Raw genomic sequence first — 15,361 nt, 5'->3', positions numbered from 1 at the left:
GCGGACCGCACTCGGACACATTTCTAACCGGCATGCATCTCGCGCTGATCACCGGTGATCGGTTCTGCGCAGATTTTGCTCATCTCAAACAAGCCTATTGACACGCAAATCGTCCATGCGTCACACGAACGCGCTCGTTACCTCAAACACAGCACCAAACTTCACAAGTCTCTGCTTTTCGTCGAGTTTGGAAGACACGCCGTGAGTTTACATTGAATTTACCTCAGAAGAAGAACGCGATTTGAAGACAAGAAAGATGTAAGGTAAGAAATTCTTAATTATATTAATGTTATTGTTGCATAAACTTCACATTGCAGTTGAACTGTTGCTAGATATATGGTGAATATTATAATATTTAGACCCGTGTTTACTGTTTAATACTGTGTTTGTGTATATCTGCTCAAAAGTAGATATGTATAATATGGTAACCATAATGTTTCATATTTTGGAGCGCGCTGTGCGTTTGAATGTTTCATATTCAAAATGCGCTGGGCGTTTGAAAAGCAAAACGTACCAAACCAAACATTAGGCTTTGTTTTTACTCCAATCTCATTTCATAACATCATAACGAATGGAAACATTTTAAGTAACATATGATAATCAATATATTTTTATCTAGCGTAGTTACTGAAGTGCTCCTTTTCAATGATATATAGGCTGCTATAGGTTATTGTTATTAATATTTTATGCAGCACTGCGCGTAGCCTATGCCTACAAGGCACAACAAACCTGGTGTTCATTATATATTGTTGGAAACATTTGTGTGTGTGTGTGTATGTGTTCTGTGAATTTTAAAAAGCAATTTTAACCAGAAAAATCTAAAATCTATTACCAAAATCCCCCCCAAAAAAACCCAAAAAAACATTTTTTACAGGGACCAGATGCCCCACTGATGAGTCCTGCTGACTTCAACATTCACATGAGTCTCTGTACATGAACATGGTAAAGTGAAAATCAAACACCTTGGAAATGAAAGGTATGTACAATGTTTTTAGGAATGGCACAAAGTGCCATTGCATTGTATGCATTGTAGCCTCCCTGAGGAAAAATCCCATCACATAGAGCCTCTTTCACCTAGCTATCATCATATAGAGACTGTGTCTGTTCCCCGAATTTGGAAATCCAAAAAATGTTTAAACCTATCTAAGGTTAAAAATTGAATTGATGTTCAACAAATAAAAAACAGCTATAATACAGATGAGCAAATGCTAAAGCTTGGGTTGCTGAATATTTGATCGCTTACTTCAAAAGCACTCATTGTTAATGATATGATTTCAGATAATAACCTAGATGTGCTGTGTTTGACAGAAACCTGGCTAAAACCAAACGATTACATTACTTTAAATGAGTCCACCCCGCAAGATTACTGTTATAAACATGAACCTCGTCTTAAACGCAAAGGGGGTGGTGTTGCTGTAATTTATAGTAATATTTTCAAAACAACTAAGAAATCAAGTTTCGAATATAATTCGTTTGAAGTGTTAGTGCTTAATGTAAAAATATATAGTATAAATGATAAATCAATGTTTGAGATTTGTGCTGGCTACTGTATACAGGCCACCAGGGCACCATACAGACTTTATCAAAGAATTTGCGGACTTTCTATCAGAGTTAGTATTGGCTGCAGATAAAGTACTAATTGTTGGTGATTTTAATATACACATCGATAATGAAAAAGATGCATTGGGTTTGGCATTTAAAGACATTGTAAACTCAATTGGAGTTAGACAACACGTGTCAGGAACTACTCATCGTCGTAATCATACTCTAGATCTAATATTATCACATGGAATAGATGTTGATGCCGTTGAAATTCTGCAGCAGAGCGATGACATCTCAGATCATTATCTAGTCTCGTGTAAATTACATTTAGCCAAGGCTGCAAAGCCAACTCCGTGTTACAAATATGTGAGACCTATCACATCTGCCACTAAAGATTGCTTTATTAATAATCTTCCTGATCAGTTTCATCATTTTAGCATCCCGGATAGCTTAGAAAAACTTGATATTGCAACAGAAACTTTTAACTCTCTCTTTTCCAGCACTTTAGACACAGTTGCTCCTTTGCGCTTAAAGAAGATTAAAGAAAATAATCCAACACCGTGGTACAACGAGCACACTCGGGCCCTTAAGAGAGCAGCCAGAAAAATGGAGCGCAACTGGAAGAAAACAAAACTAGAGGTATTTCGCATTTCATGGAAAGAGAGCTCGATTGCTTACAGAGAGGCTTTAAAAGCTGCTAGATCTGCTTATTTTTCAAACCTATTAGAAGAAAATAAACATAATCCTAGGTATTTATTTGAAACCGTGGCTAAACTAACGAAAAATAAAGCTTCAAGCCCAGAAGTTTCCAAGCAACACAGCAGTAATGACTTTATGAACTTCTTCACTTATAAGATTGATAATATCAGGGATAAAATTATAACTATGCAACCGTCTACTACAGTATCGCATCAGGCAGTGCATTGTAGCCTCCCTGAGGAAAAATTTGATTCATTTGTTGCTATAGGAGAGGAAGAATTTACTAAACTCGTTAAATCATCTAAATCTACAACATGTATGTTAGACCCTATACCGACTAAGCTACTGAAAGATATGCTTCCAGAGGTCATAGATCCTCTTCTTAATATCATTAATTCATCTTTGTCTCTAGGATACGTACCAAAAAACTTTAAGCTGGCTATGATTAAACCGCTTGTTAAAAAAATGCAACTTGATCCTACAGAATTAGTCAATTACAGGCCGATCTCGAATCTACCTTTTCTGTCAAAGATACTAGAAAAGGCAGTATCTTCACAACTGTGTTCCTTTCTAGAAAGAAATGATATCTGCGAGGATTTCCAGTCAGGATTTAGACCGTACCATAGTACTGAGACAGCTCTCGTTAGAGTTACAAATGATTTGCTCTTATCATCCGATCGTGGTTGTGTCTCTCTATTAGTGTTACTCGATCTTAGTGCTGCATTTGACACCATTGACCACAACATTCTTTTAAATAGACTAGAAAACTATGTTGGAATTAGTGGAATTGCACTAGCATGGTTTAAATCATACTTATCTGACCGTTATCAGTTTGTAGCAGTAAATGAAGAGATGTCTTATCGATCACAAGTTCAGTATGGCGTACCTCAAGGCTCAGTACTAGGACCGCTGCTGTTCACTCTGTACATGCTACCCTTAGGAGATATCATTAGGAAACATGGAATTAGCTTTCACTGTTATGCCGACGATACTCAGCTCTATATTTCTTCAAAACCTAACGAAACTTATCAATTCACTAAATTAACAGAATGCATAGCTGATATAAAAAATTGGATGACTCGTAATTTCCTACTTCTAAATTCTGAAAAAACAGAGATTCTAATTATTGGACAAAAAACTTCCTCACGTAATAACCTAGAATACTGTCTAACACTTGATGGCTGCTCTGTTAAGTCTTCGTTGTCGGTTAGGAACCTGGGTGTGCTCTTTGATACCAATCTTTCATTTGAAAGTCACGTGTCTAGTATCTGTAAAACCGCATTTTTCCATCTTAAAAATATATCTAAATTACGTCATATGCTCTCATTGACAAATGCGGAACAATTAGTTCATGCGTTCATGACATCAAGGCTAGATTATTGTAATGCTCTACTGGGTGGTTGCCCTGCATGCTTAATAAACAAACTACAGCTGGTTCAAAACGCAGCAGCTCGAGTTCTTACCAGAACCAGGAAGTATGACCATATTAGCCCGGTTCTGTCAAAACTGCACTGGCTCCCTATTAAACATCGCATCAATTTTAAAATATTGCTGATTACTTACAAAGCACTAAATGGTTTAGCTCCGCAGTACTTGAGGGAGCTCTTAACGCATTATACTCCTTCACGTCTATTGCGATCTCAAAATTCCGGCCAGTTGATAATACCTAGAATATCAAAATCGACTGCTGGCGGTAGATCCTTTTCCTATTTAGCACCAAAACTTTGGAACAGCCTTCCTACCATTGTCCGGGAAGCAGACACACTCTGTCAGTTTAAATCTAGATTAAAGACACATCTCTTTGACATAGCGTTCACATAATACATTATAGACTTCTATAATTCAATATTAGGCTGCATAGATTAGGTCAGCTGGAACCGGGAACACTTCCCATAAATCCTGATGTACTCGTTACATCATGAGAAGAATGGCATCTACGCTAATTTTAGTGTCTTTGTTTATCCCAAGGTTTTCCCGCAGCCTGCCGGATCCAGGCCGTTTCCAGATCTGATGAAGGACCTTCGCCTGGACCCGATGTCAACGCAGTGCTGAAGTGCCAACTAGTCTCTCCCTATGGAGGATCCCTTTCCCACTCTACACATAAAGCGTCGTCGGGAAAACTCAATTTGCGTATCTACCCCGAATTAATAAAATAAAATAAAATTCTGAATCAAAACTGTAAGGAAACACCAGTAATTTGTTTAGGCTTGGTTTTTAGGGAATTCCAAACCTGCACACATATATTCAAACGCACATAACTATAGAACCCGTTCTTAATGCACATGTGAACGCCATCAGCGTTTCTCACAGGTTCGCGTTTAAAGTCTGTGTAGAGAGAATGGTGTCGTCTTGGCGGCCCTAATTTAAAAACAAATGATCGTTGCGACGGAAGCGAATCAATCAAAACTAACTTTAGCTGGAAAATAACTTTATTAAAGAACCGCTATAAAGCCAAAACAATCTTACGTTAAATTATACATTTATCTCTGTAAAGCTGCTTTGAGACAATCTACATTGTTAAAAGCGCTATATAAATAAAGATGACTTGACTTGACTTGACAAAGGTTTCTGTCTTTGGATCATTGTTTTCAATAATGTGCTTTTTTGTCATTTGTTGTGTATCTTTGGAACATGTGTTGTAAATAAATCCAAACAATCAAAAAGCCATTATTTTTTTAATCTCCTCATTCTTTGTGCAAGGTTGCTCAGAATGATAGGGCCTGATAGCTCCTAATAGGGCCATTAGGGGGAGGGTCTTTGTCTTTCTCAGGTGTGAAAGAAATTAAATATTCATGATGTGATCACGCTTTTCACATAGTTTTGGAGCAAATATGTGACCCTGCCTGTGAAAACCCAGCTAAAGTAATTTTTTTGTGATTCAGTGTTTTTTACATAAAATCATCCTACACAATGTAAAGAACATTCTGTGAAAATATAACCTTGATATCTTTAATATTGACTGAGTAAGGCCATGTCAAAGATTTGCTAAAATTCGGCCTCAGAAAATCATATTTTTGAGAAATTCCAATTTAAAGATAAGTTATTTTTAAAACTGCAACACATTTGATCCATAGTTATCCTGCATATGTGACTTATAACACATTAAAGCTGAGATTCTCCCCTTTTTAGTGATATATGACACATCAGTGGAAAAATTCTTAAAGTTTTGTAAAACAGATCTATTTATTATGATGTACATGTCCAAAAAGCTAAAAGCATAAAAACATTGAAACGAATGGGGGTACCACAAGAGCTTGATCATAGCAACAATTACCATGTCAATTCAGTGGAATGATTTGTATAACTTAATTAGTAAAATTAAATATCAGTGAAATGTCAATAATATATCAATTAAATAACATACCATTTCTCATTCTCTGAAATTATCATTCTCTTACTGGCCCACGGTGTAACATTGAGTAAATCTGGAGTAAAAATAATAAATAAATACAATTTCAAGGGATAGTTTACCCAAAAACTACAATTCTGTCATCATTTACTCACCCTAATGTTGTTCCAAACCTGTATGAGTTTCTTTCTTCTGCTGAACACAAAATAAGATATTTTAAAGAATGTTTGTAACCAGACAGTTGACAGCACCCATTGACTTCCATAGGTGCCGCCAACTGTCTGGTTACCAACATTCTTTAAAATATCTTATTTTTTGTTAAACAGAAGCAAGAAACTTATACAGGATTGGAATAACATGAGGGTGAGTATGAGTATGAGTAAATCATTTTTGGGTGAACTATCCCTTTAACAGGTCAGTCTCAAACTTTGTACACATTCTAAAATTGTCTAGATGCAAAATAAAATCCTGAGTGACAGCAACTCTCCCTCCTTGAAAAATAAAGAACACTTTTCCCCATTGAAATACTTGCAGTTGCAAGAGAAACTGATTTTCAGTTTCACATCTGGACTTCCAGCATTCGAAGCAAATTCTTCTTGCTGGTGTTCCCTCTTCATGTTCGCCAGACAAATAGCTTGGGGTTCAATCACCAAAACTGGCTTGTCCTCCTCATCATGTTGGTCACTGCCTGAAAAAGCAAAGATCATTTTTTTTCAATTCAAAGCAAGATACCTAAAACATGATTGTGTAACATGCAAGAATGAGAAGTGGGTTTAATTCCACATTTAAAATGGATAATGAAGCATTTTATATGAAAATATCAGAAAATATTTTTTCAGTTTAGTCAGACTGGATCTGATTAATTGAGGGGAGGGCATATAGTAATAAGAAACAGCCTATAGGTGGTAAGCAGACTTCAATTCAGAGTGTAATGAAACAAATAAACATCATGCCATAAACGTAATAAATTTAAACTGACTAAATCCCAATCAACAAATGTAATAAACATTTAAATCCACTATTTTTGCATCACAGATATGTGTTAGCATTACATTGGCTGGACACTGACAGTATACATTTACATATTTAGCATAAAAAAATAATAACAACTTACTGTCAAATTCCTCGTCAGTTTCATCAAAGAAGTGTCCTGTTCATCATCACAATCATCCTCCAGAAAATAATCCGCAATAAAACCGGTTAAATCATAATTTGGGGCAATTCCACCGAGATTAATATCAAGCTAACGTTAGCTGTTTAATCAAGCAGCTATTTTCCGTTCCTGCTCATACTTCGGTGTCGCCGGCGAAGCCATGGCCATGTCAGATGTCAAAACAACGCATTACGTTACCATCATCCAGCAAATAACACGTAGCAGGCCAAAAATGTCCTTAAAATAAGTTTAATATTATTGGCAGAATACTAAGCTACAAAACAAATAAGCAGTTCTTAAAATATTGGCTATGACAAGAAAAAATCACCACAGACGAAACCCGCGGCTTAAATCTCTCTCTTTTTCCTGATTACCGGCGCTCGCGGATTGATATTAAAGTCTGTTTTTACTCTTTCTAATAGAAAATACACAGAAAAGAAGTTCCTGAACCGATTGATATACAAATCAGCAGTGTTGTTGCGCGAAATAAACCCAGAGACGACTGAAATCAATGTTTAGGAAGCCCACGTCCGTTTATTTTTTTTGCGCAAAAGTATAACGTAGTGTCAATAAAATCATTAATTTCAGTATTTATCATGTTATAAATTAAAATGTAAGTATTGCATCTCAAAACCATTGGTATAATCTATCATTTACAGCAATAAACACACATGGACTATTTTTGTCATTTTTATGGCTATGACTACTTTGACGCTCGTTAACTCATAATTCGATTCTGCGACTTTAGCCGGGGTTTCACAGGCGGGGTCACATATTCTAGGCTACGTGATGCAATTTTCAAAAGTTGTGTGAAGAAATAATCAGTATGGGTTTCATGACCTTATTTCAGTGACAATTATTTTTTTTCACAAACCACGCATAAATGTCATTATCTCAAAACTACAAACTTTTACATACATGCTTCTGACATATTATTGTAGCAGAGTTTGTGCTAAATACAGTGTAATCAGACTTTAGCCATGAAAATGTCACAAGTAACAGAAATAATGTCAGAACACCTCCAGGGTCAGAAAACACCTCAGACCCAAGAGGGTTAAGAAGAGATTGTGTGTTTGCACTTTGTGAGTATTGCCAGTTTATCTGCCTCACTAGGCGTTTCCATTGATTTCTGCCTGATTATCTTGTGTATGATTCTGCCTGATTTTCTGATTTACGCCTGTTGGATTACCCCTCTGTTCTCGTAGCCTGTTTTGGACTGATGACTGTGTTTGGACCTCTTGCCTGTTTACTCAGCTCTGCCTTTTGGATTACCCTTGTGTATGTTGCTAGATTGGACTGCTATTGTGATTTTGACCTCTTGGTAGTCCATCGATAACGATGATGACGATACTTTGCACAGCTCATCTATTGTGGACTCGTAGGTAGCTGTAGAGTCCAATCCTTGAACGGCACAGCCGTTCACAGTAGGGGCATGGGAACTGTCCTAGTTCAGCAGGTGCAAATGCAACAATCTTCCTCCTTGCCCGGGCCGCAGTGATGTGTTCACGGCGTCTCACCTCAAAGGTGCATTGTGCCTGCCTTGAGAGTGTACCCCAGCCAGTTCTGTCTTGTGCACGGTGCTCTAGCTCTTTTGGGGGGATCCCAGCAACTGTCATGTTGGACTTTACACAGTCTTTGAACCTTTTGCGTGGTCTGCCTTGCTTGCGTTTGCCTGAGCAAAGCTCACCATATAGGAGCTGTTTTGGCAATCTGCTGTCATCCATGCGGATGACATGCCCTGCCCATCGAAGCTGAGATTTCAATATCATGCCTTCGATGCTGGTTGTCTCGGCTCTGTCCAGGACCTCGAGGTTCGTTTTGCGGTCTTGCCAGCAGATGCAAAGAAGTGACCTCAGGCTGCGTATGTGGAACTGTTCCAGCTGTTTCAGATGTCTTCTGTACAAGGTCCATGTTTCACATCCATACAGGAGACCGGTGAGAACAATAGCCTTGTACAGTTTCACTTTTGTGGTTAGTCTGATGTTGTGCTGGTTCAATACACGTATTTTCAGGCGGCCAAGGGCTTGACTTGCTTTGCATATACGAACACTGATCTCCTTGTCTATTGTTCCATCGCAGGAGATAACACTACCCAGGTACTTGAAGTCTTCGACTGTCTTCAGTTCTGTCCCATCGATGGTGATAGAGGGAGGAAGGGCATTGGATACGGGGGCTCGTTGTAACAAGACCTCTGTCTTGCCCAGACTGACGGTCAGACCAAAGAGACGGGAGGCTTCTGCAAACTTGTTGACAATGCACTGGAGATCAGGCTCTGTGTGCGCCATGAGAGCACAGTCGTCGGCAAAGAGTGCTTCAAGTATTTTCCTCTCCACTGTTTTTGTCCTGGCGTTCAGGCGTTGAAGATTGAAGAGCGATCCGTCCAACCTGTACCTCAAAAATACCCCATGTTCAAGGTCTCTGACTGCATGGTTCAGCACACATGTAAAGAGGACAGGAGCCAGGACACAGCCTTGTTTTACGCCATTGGCAATGCTGAACGGTTCTGATGTTTCACCACCAGAGAGTACCTGGCCAGTCATGTCATCATGGAACAGTTTGATTAGGTTCACGAACCTGTCTGGGCATCCAAGCCTTGCCAGAATCATCCAGAGGGCCTCTCTATTGACCGTGTCAAACGCCTTGGTCAAATCTATAAAGACACTGTAGAGGTCCATGTTCTGCTCAATGCATTTTTCCTGTTCCTGCCTGACTGTGAAGATCATGTCAGTAGTGCTACGACCTGGGCGGAATCCACACTGAGACTCTGGTAGGTTGACCTCTGCTATGTTGGAGATTAGGCGGTTGAGAATTACCCTAGCCAAGATCTTCCCGGCAATTGACAGAAGAGAAATACCCCGATAATTGCCACAGTCAGCTCTGCTACCCTTGTTCTTAAAAAGGGAGACAACTGTGGGAGCTTTGAAGTCTTTTGGCATGTCCTCTTCTATCCATATGCTGGTAAGGAGGGCATGGAAGGCCTCAACTGGACCAGCAGACTTAAATATTTCTGCTGGGATTCCATCCATTCCAGAGGCTTTACCTGGGCTGGTTTGCTTGATTGCATTTATGACCTCATCCATTGTTGGTGGGAGATCATGAGCTTGGACTATAGTTCTTTGGGGGATCTGGTTCAAGGCATCAGGATCAACAGTGGAGGGTCTATTTAGCAGGTTGCTAAAGTGTTCTCTCCATCTTATGTTGATGCTGTTCTTGTCTCTCAGCAATGTAAGACCATCTGCAGACAGGAGAGACGTGGGACCAGGTTTAGCTGGTCCATATACTTGTTTGATGGCACTAAAAAACATCTTAGAGTTGTTAGTATCAGCATATCTCTGGACCTCTTCAGCCTTTCTCTCCCACCATTCATTTTGCATGTTGCGCAGCATAGTCTGTGCTTGTCTCTGGAGATACCAGAAACGATCACCCTTAGAGGTGGATGAGTTGTCATTTTGCCACTCAATGTAGGCTTTCCTCTTCTCTTCCAGGAGGTTGCCAATGATCTCATCGCTCTCATCAAACCAATCCTGGTGGGTACGTTTCAGTTTTCCAAGAGTTGAATCTGCTGATTCTGACACTAATATTTTGAACTGGTTCCACTTTTCAGTTGTGCTTCCCGTCAAAGGGCCAAGGGAGCTAAATTGCTCATCCAGATGGTCAGCAAACTCTTTGCGTTGCCTTGTTTGCCTTAACTTTGCAACATCAAAGGTTTGTCTAATGGCTTTCGGCTTGTTGCGGTGTGTGGGTACAATGTGGAGTGACAGGATGGTCCTGACCAAACGGTGATCCGTCCAACATTCTGCTCCACGCATAGCCTTTGTGATTTTTACATCACGGATGTCTCTCTTACGACAGATAGCATAGTCTATCATATGCCATTGCTTGGCTCTCGGGTGCATCCATGTTGTTTTGTATTTATACCGCTTGCCTAAAGAGAGTGTTGGTGACTGTGAGGTTGTTCTCTGCACACTTACTCAGTAGCCTTAATCCATTGGAATTCATTTTACCTATGCCATGCTGACCAAGTACTCCCTTCCAGATTGTGTGATCATTGCCAATTCTGGCGTTGAAGTCTCCCAGCAGGAGTAACTTGTCATTTATGGGAGTGGCTTTCACATGACTGTCCAAAAGGCTGTAAAAGCTGTCCTTGGTGTCATCACAACTTGTCAGGGTAGGTGTATAGGCACAAATGATAGTGATGTTTTGGTTGTGGTTGAGAGGAAAACGAAGTTTGATCATTCGCTTACTAATGCAATCCGGAAGGTCCGGGATTTGGCGCAAGAGGTTAGTTCTGATTGCAAAGCCAGTTCCGTATATTTGGTCTTCGTCTGCTTCTTTGCCTCTCCAGAAGAAAGTATAGCCACCTTTGAGTTCTGCAACTGATCCTTCTCCTGCAAGTCGAGTTTCAGTTAAGGCAGTGATGTCAATGCGGTAGCGTGCCAGTTCTCTTGCAACAAGGGCCGTTCTCCTCTCTGGTCTCATGGTGCTCTCTCTATCCATGAGGGTTCAGATATTCCATGCTGCGAGAATTAATTTTCTTTTTGTTGTATTTCGACCGCTAAAGGGGGTAAAACTGCCAGCTGCGGTATGCTGGCCAGTTTCATTAGGACAAGCAATGTTTGGGACACCTTTTCTAGTCCCCTCCTTCATGCGAAGGTGAGCAGTGCAAATCCTAAAATGGACTGCTCAGTCGCTCGGGAGGCTGCCGAACATCTTTGTTGTCCTAGATCAAAGATGAGCGACCACATGTCCACAGGCCGCCTGCGTGCAGGTTTGAAGCTATAACTCCCAGTGGTTACCTCCACCTGTCACTTTCGCCCCTCCCCTATCGCCGCAGGACTTTTTTGTGAGTTGTGCAAAGGACCTGTGTGGGAGTTTTTTGGTGGTTGTGATTGAGCCGTTGCACAGGGGCAGAGCCACTCTCTCGGCCTTGGAAATCCTAGTCCAGTGGTACGAAGAATCGTCACGACTGGAGACTTCCTTGGCTGCAGTGGATGACCGTGACCTCTTGAGTGCCTGGACACGCCCTAAGGTCTCCACAAGACCCTTGCAGTGCGGCCTTCCTGGCCGATGGATCCCTAAATAGATCTCCTACGCCTAGTCCACCGGAGCTGTCTTCACATGCTAGGGCAGGCATATCCCTGTCTCACCGGGGGTTTAAAACCCGTCGGCTACCCTCACCTAGTTCAGCCGGCCCAGGCGGTGGTCGCTGCCGCATGCAAGCAGCTTCTAGGACCCATAGGTGAGAGCTGGGCGTAGTTGGGGACCAATAGAGGATAAGCCACCCCTCGAGAGGAGTGTGACTAGCTTTTTCCTCTTGAGGTGCTACCCCAACCATACAACCCCTACCCCCTACAACCCCTACCCCTTAATGTTTCTGTCTCCAAAACCTGCTGCTAATAAACATCCGCAAATGGATTCTAATGCTGCCTCAGCCTCATCGTTACAATCAGACAAAAAAAAAAAAGGACTGAGCTACACCTGTTTGAAGTCAATAGAGTCAGTAAAGTCAATTTTAAGAAAAAATATTAAATTATAAAAATTGAGTTAAAGTTTTCTGAAGGTTCCACAACAAAATCACTAAGCAATCATACTTTACCACATTTGTCAAACACCAAGTCAAAACCCATATCTATAGGGAAAATATATATTCAACTTTTTTATGACCTACTGTACCGCACGGATCAGATGTTTTTCTCCAGCAGTTAACCAAACGTTTATTTAAGACATAACAGATAATGTTTGCGTGAAGACAGATATTTTGAAATACTGTAATTCTGTGTATGTGTGTATTTTGTGTATATTGGGATCGAGTGCTGTCTGAGAGTTTTACATAAATATAAACATTCGCTGAGACACAACCAGAGAAAAACAGTATTTTTCATGGATTATTAAAACAAAAGAAAGATTAATTATAAGGAAGGTAACACTATCAGAAACCCTCAAATTCGACCAAAATTGACATTTTCGCAACTAACATTCCAACTCATTTTGCCAGCACGGGACACACACACACACACACATATATATACATACACACACACACACATACATATATATATATATATATATATATATATATATATATATATATATATATATATACATTGTATTACCCTTTGCTCAACCTTTACTCCAACATATTCACACTGACACTGCCTGTTGATCCCCCATCCCCCGCCTTCGATGCTTTGTACCCCCCGTCTGACAGGCGGGTCTGTGACCAGCACCGAGAACGGCTGCAGGACCGGATGGCTGCTTGCCTGTGCTGGGTTACCTCCATCCCCGACTCCCCTCCCCTGTTGCAAGTCTTGTGTGTTCATGTTGTGTACTGATTATGTGCTAATGTTGCTAAGGTGTTTTTTACTGTTCCCAAACTGTACTCCTTACAGGAGCATAGTCTGGGGGTTGCCTTTTTTTCTCCTCACCTCTCCTCATGTTATGCTGTATTTTTTTCCTTAATGCTCTGTCTTCCTGTCCTGTCTACCCCCTTGTCATATTGTATGTATGTTTGTATGGACAGGTTGATGGCTAGTTTTGCTGGTACTTGTGACTAAGTCAAGTCAAGTCAAGTATATTTGTATAGCACTTTTCACAATACAGATTGTATCAAAGCAGCTTCACAGTATTAAATTAAAATAAAATAATACAACAAGGTTTGTTTCTAGTGGAATTTATTGATTGATAAAATAAAATTAAATATCCCCAAAATATCCCCAACTGAGCAAGCCAAAGGCAAAGGCTAAGTGACAATAAAGGCTACTACTACTACTACTACTACTACTACTACTACTGATATTGTATTAAAATCACATCTTACCTGGAGTCTCTGTTCTTGATATGGTAAGAAGTCAGTAGCAGGACTATAAATATCACTACAGCTTCAGAGGATGTCACATGAAAGAGTGCGTTGTCAGAAAAAAAGTATTCTCAGAAATGTTGAAAAAGGTTGAAGGGGAGGTGGCCCAGTGGTCATTGCCCCTGTGACAATGAAATGCTTTCTGGCAGTATACAATCATTTTGTGTGAGGTACGGAGTAGAATTTATTAAAGATGTTAATTTCTGAAAATTTTATCCAGATCCAATCAGTGAAGTCACACATATCTCATTCATATCATCATACATCATATATCCGTCTAGTTTCATTTGCCCAAAATATATTTGGACACACTCAGAGTCACGAGTTTTTGACCAAAGGAATTAAGGAAACATTTAAGATTCAAAAGCATATGAATGTTATTCCTGCAAGAAAAATAAATGTTAGTTATGATTAATTAAAAAATCCGTCACACCTCCCAGATGAAATTTCTTACTCTATAATATGCTTTTTGCTAACTGTGCTCACCACCTCTCACACACACGTAACTAATAACAAATACATTGTTACACCATGAGTGGCGTCTATAAGAGAGCAATAAACCAGGCGACTCACCAATGTGCGATGGGTTTTCAAACTTAATTCATTCTATTTTTATTTTACATTTTCATTGTTTATTTTTTTAATTGAAAGCAATACTGTATTGAAAGTATTTTTCTGATTTGTTCGATGTGTTTTGAAAAATGTCTTCCGTTGCTATGGTCGGGTATCACTGTCAATCATCTCAATTTCGTGATTGATTCACACAAAAAAATGATTAAAGACGAGCTTCATCATCTTCATTTTCTGGTGTGATCAGCTGACAGTCTTCCTTCATCAGATGTGTCGTCTTTGCAGCGGCTCAACTGGAATGTAGCAAATTTATGTTGTAGTGTACAATTGATAATTAAACAAGATGCTTGACTTTAATAAACAGATACATATTTAGGCATCAAGAACGGAAAAATATAAACACTGTCTCAGCTACACTGAGATTCGATCTCAGATCGCTTGAAGCTCCGCGAGGCTCATGTTGATGCGTTGACCACAGAACTATCGTCTGAATACTGTTAAGCTAATGTCTTATGCTCTTACTAAGCCTCATTGATGTGGCCTAATATTTTATGTTGAATTTTTTTTTTCATTATTCAATTTATTCAATTTAATTTCAATAATTTCAGTATTATGATTGTGAATTCGTTCAGTGTTTCATTTGAATTGATTTGCTACCAGCTTTCAATCGCTCTCAATGAGCCGCGGCGCGGCGGCAGATTACGCAATAGAGAATAAACTGACACTTTGCAAAGTCTGTGATTGTAGCGCCGCTTAGCGGTAAGAGGCTGCAAATACACACCCGCAATTTACCGCCGTAACTAAACTAAACTAAACTTTAAAGTAACTAACAATGCTTAGTTTGTGTGTGGCTGCTTTTCCAAAATGTTTCTTTCTTTTTTTTTCAGTGTTCTTTTCATTTAAAAACATGGTTGTTATATTTTGTTATGTTTTACAATGATAAAACCATGTGAGATTTAAATAAACACTGTTTGAGTTGTTAATACCATGTGTGTCAGTTATTGAAGTTATGTTATTTATTGTAATGGCCTTGAAAACAAGTGTGTTCAGCATTGTGTAAAAAGAGTCCCCCAGGAAATTCAGCCTTCAGTATTCAGGTAACCAGGGGTTAAATTGGGATTTATTATGTGTGGGGGCTCTCCCTAGGGGGGTCCGGGGATATAGGTGCCAGAGAGAAATGCACATTTCATAC

General features: G+C 39.6%; 1 protein-coding gene across 3 annotated transcripts in view; it reads right to left on the bottom strand.

Annotated features, from left to right (window-relative positions):
- LOC311077261 (stonustoxin subunit beta-like) overlaps positions 1 to 13,698 on the bottom strand; it is a 100,883-nt gene extending 87,185 nt beyond the window's left edge. Inside the window, exon 1 of one of the 3 annotated variants that reach the window (XM_084139095.1) lies at positions 13,561 to 13,698. The gene's annotated coding sequence lies outside the window, so the exon portion shown is untranslated. The remainder of the gene's footprint in view (positions 1 to 13,560) is intronic. The other 2 variants (XM_084139094.1, XM_084139093.1) reach the window with 2 other exon arrangements.
- Between the last annotated feature and the right edge of the window lie 1,663 nt (positions 13,699 to 15,361).

The sequence above is a fragment of the Abramis brama genome (genome assembly GCF_963993115.1).
Source record: "Abramis brama genome assembly, contig: SCAFFOLD_68, whole genome shotgun sequence".
NCBI lineage: Eukaryota > Metazoa > Chordata > Actinopteri > Cypriniformes > Leuciscidae > Abramis > Abramis brama.
Note: the sequence above shows the minus strand (reverse complement) of the source record. Positions and strands in the feature narration are given on the sequence as shown.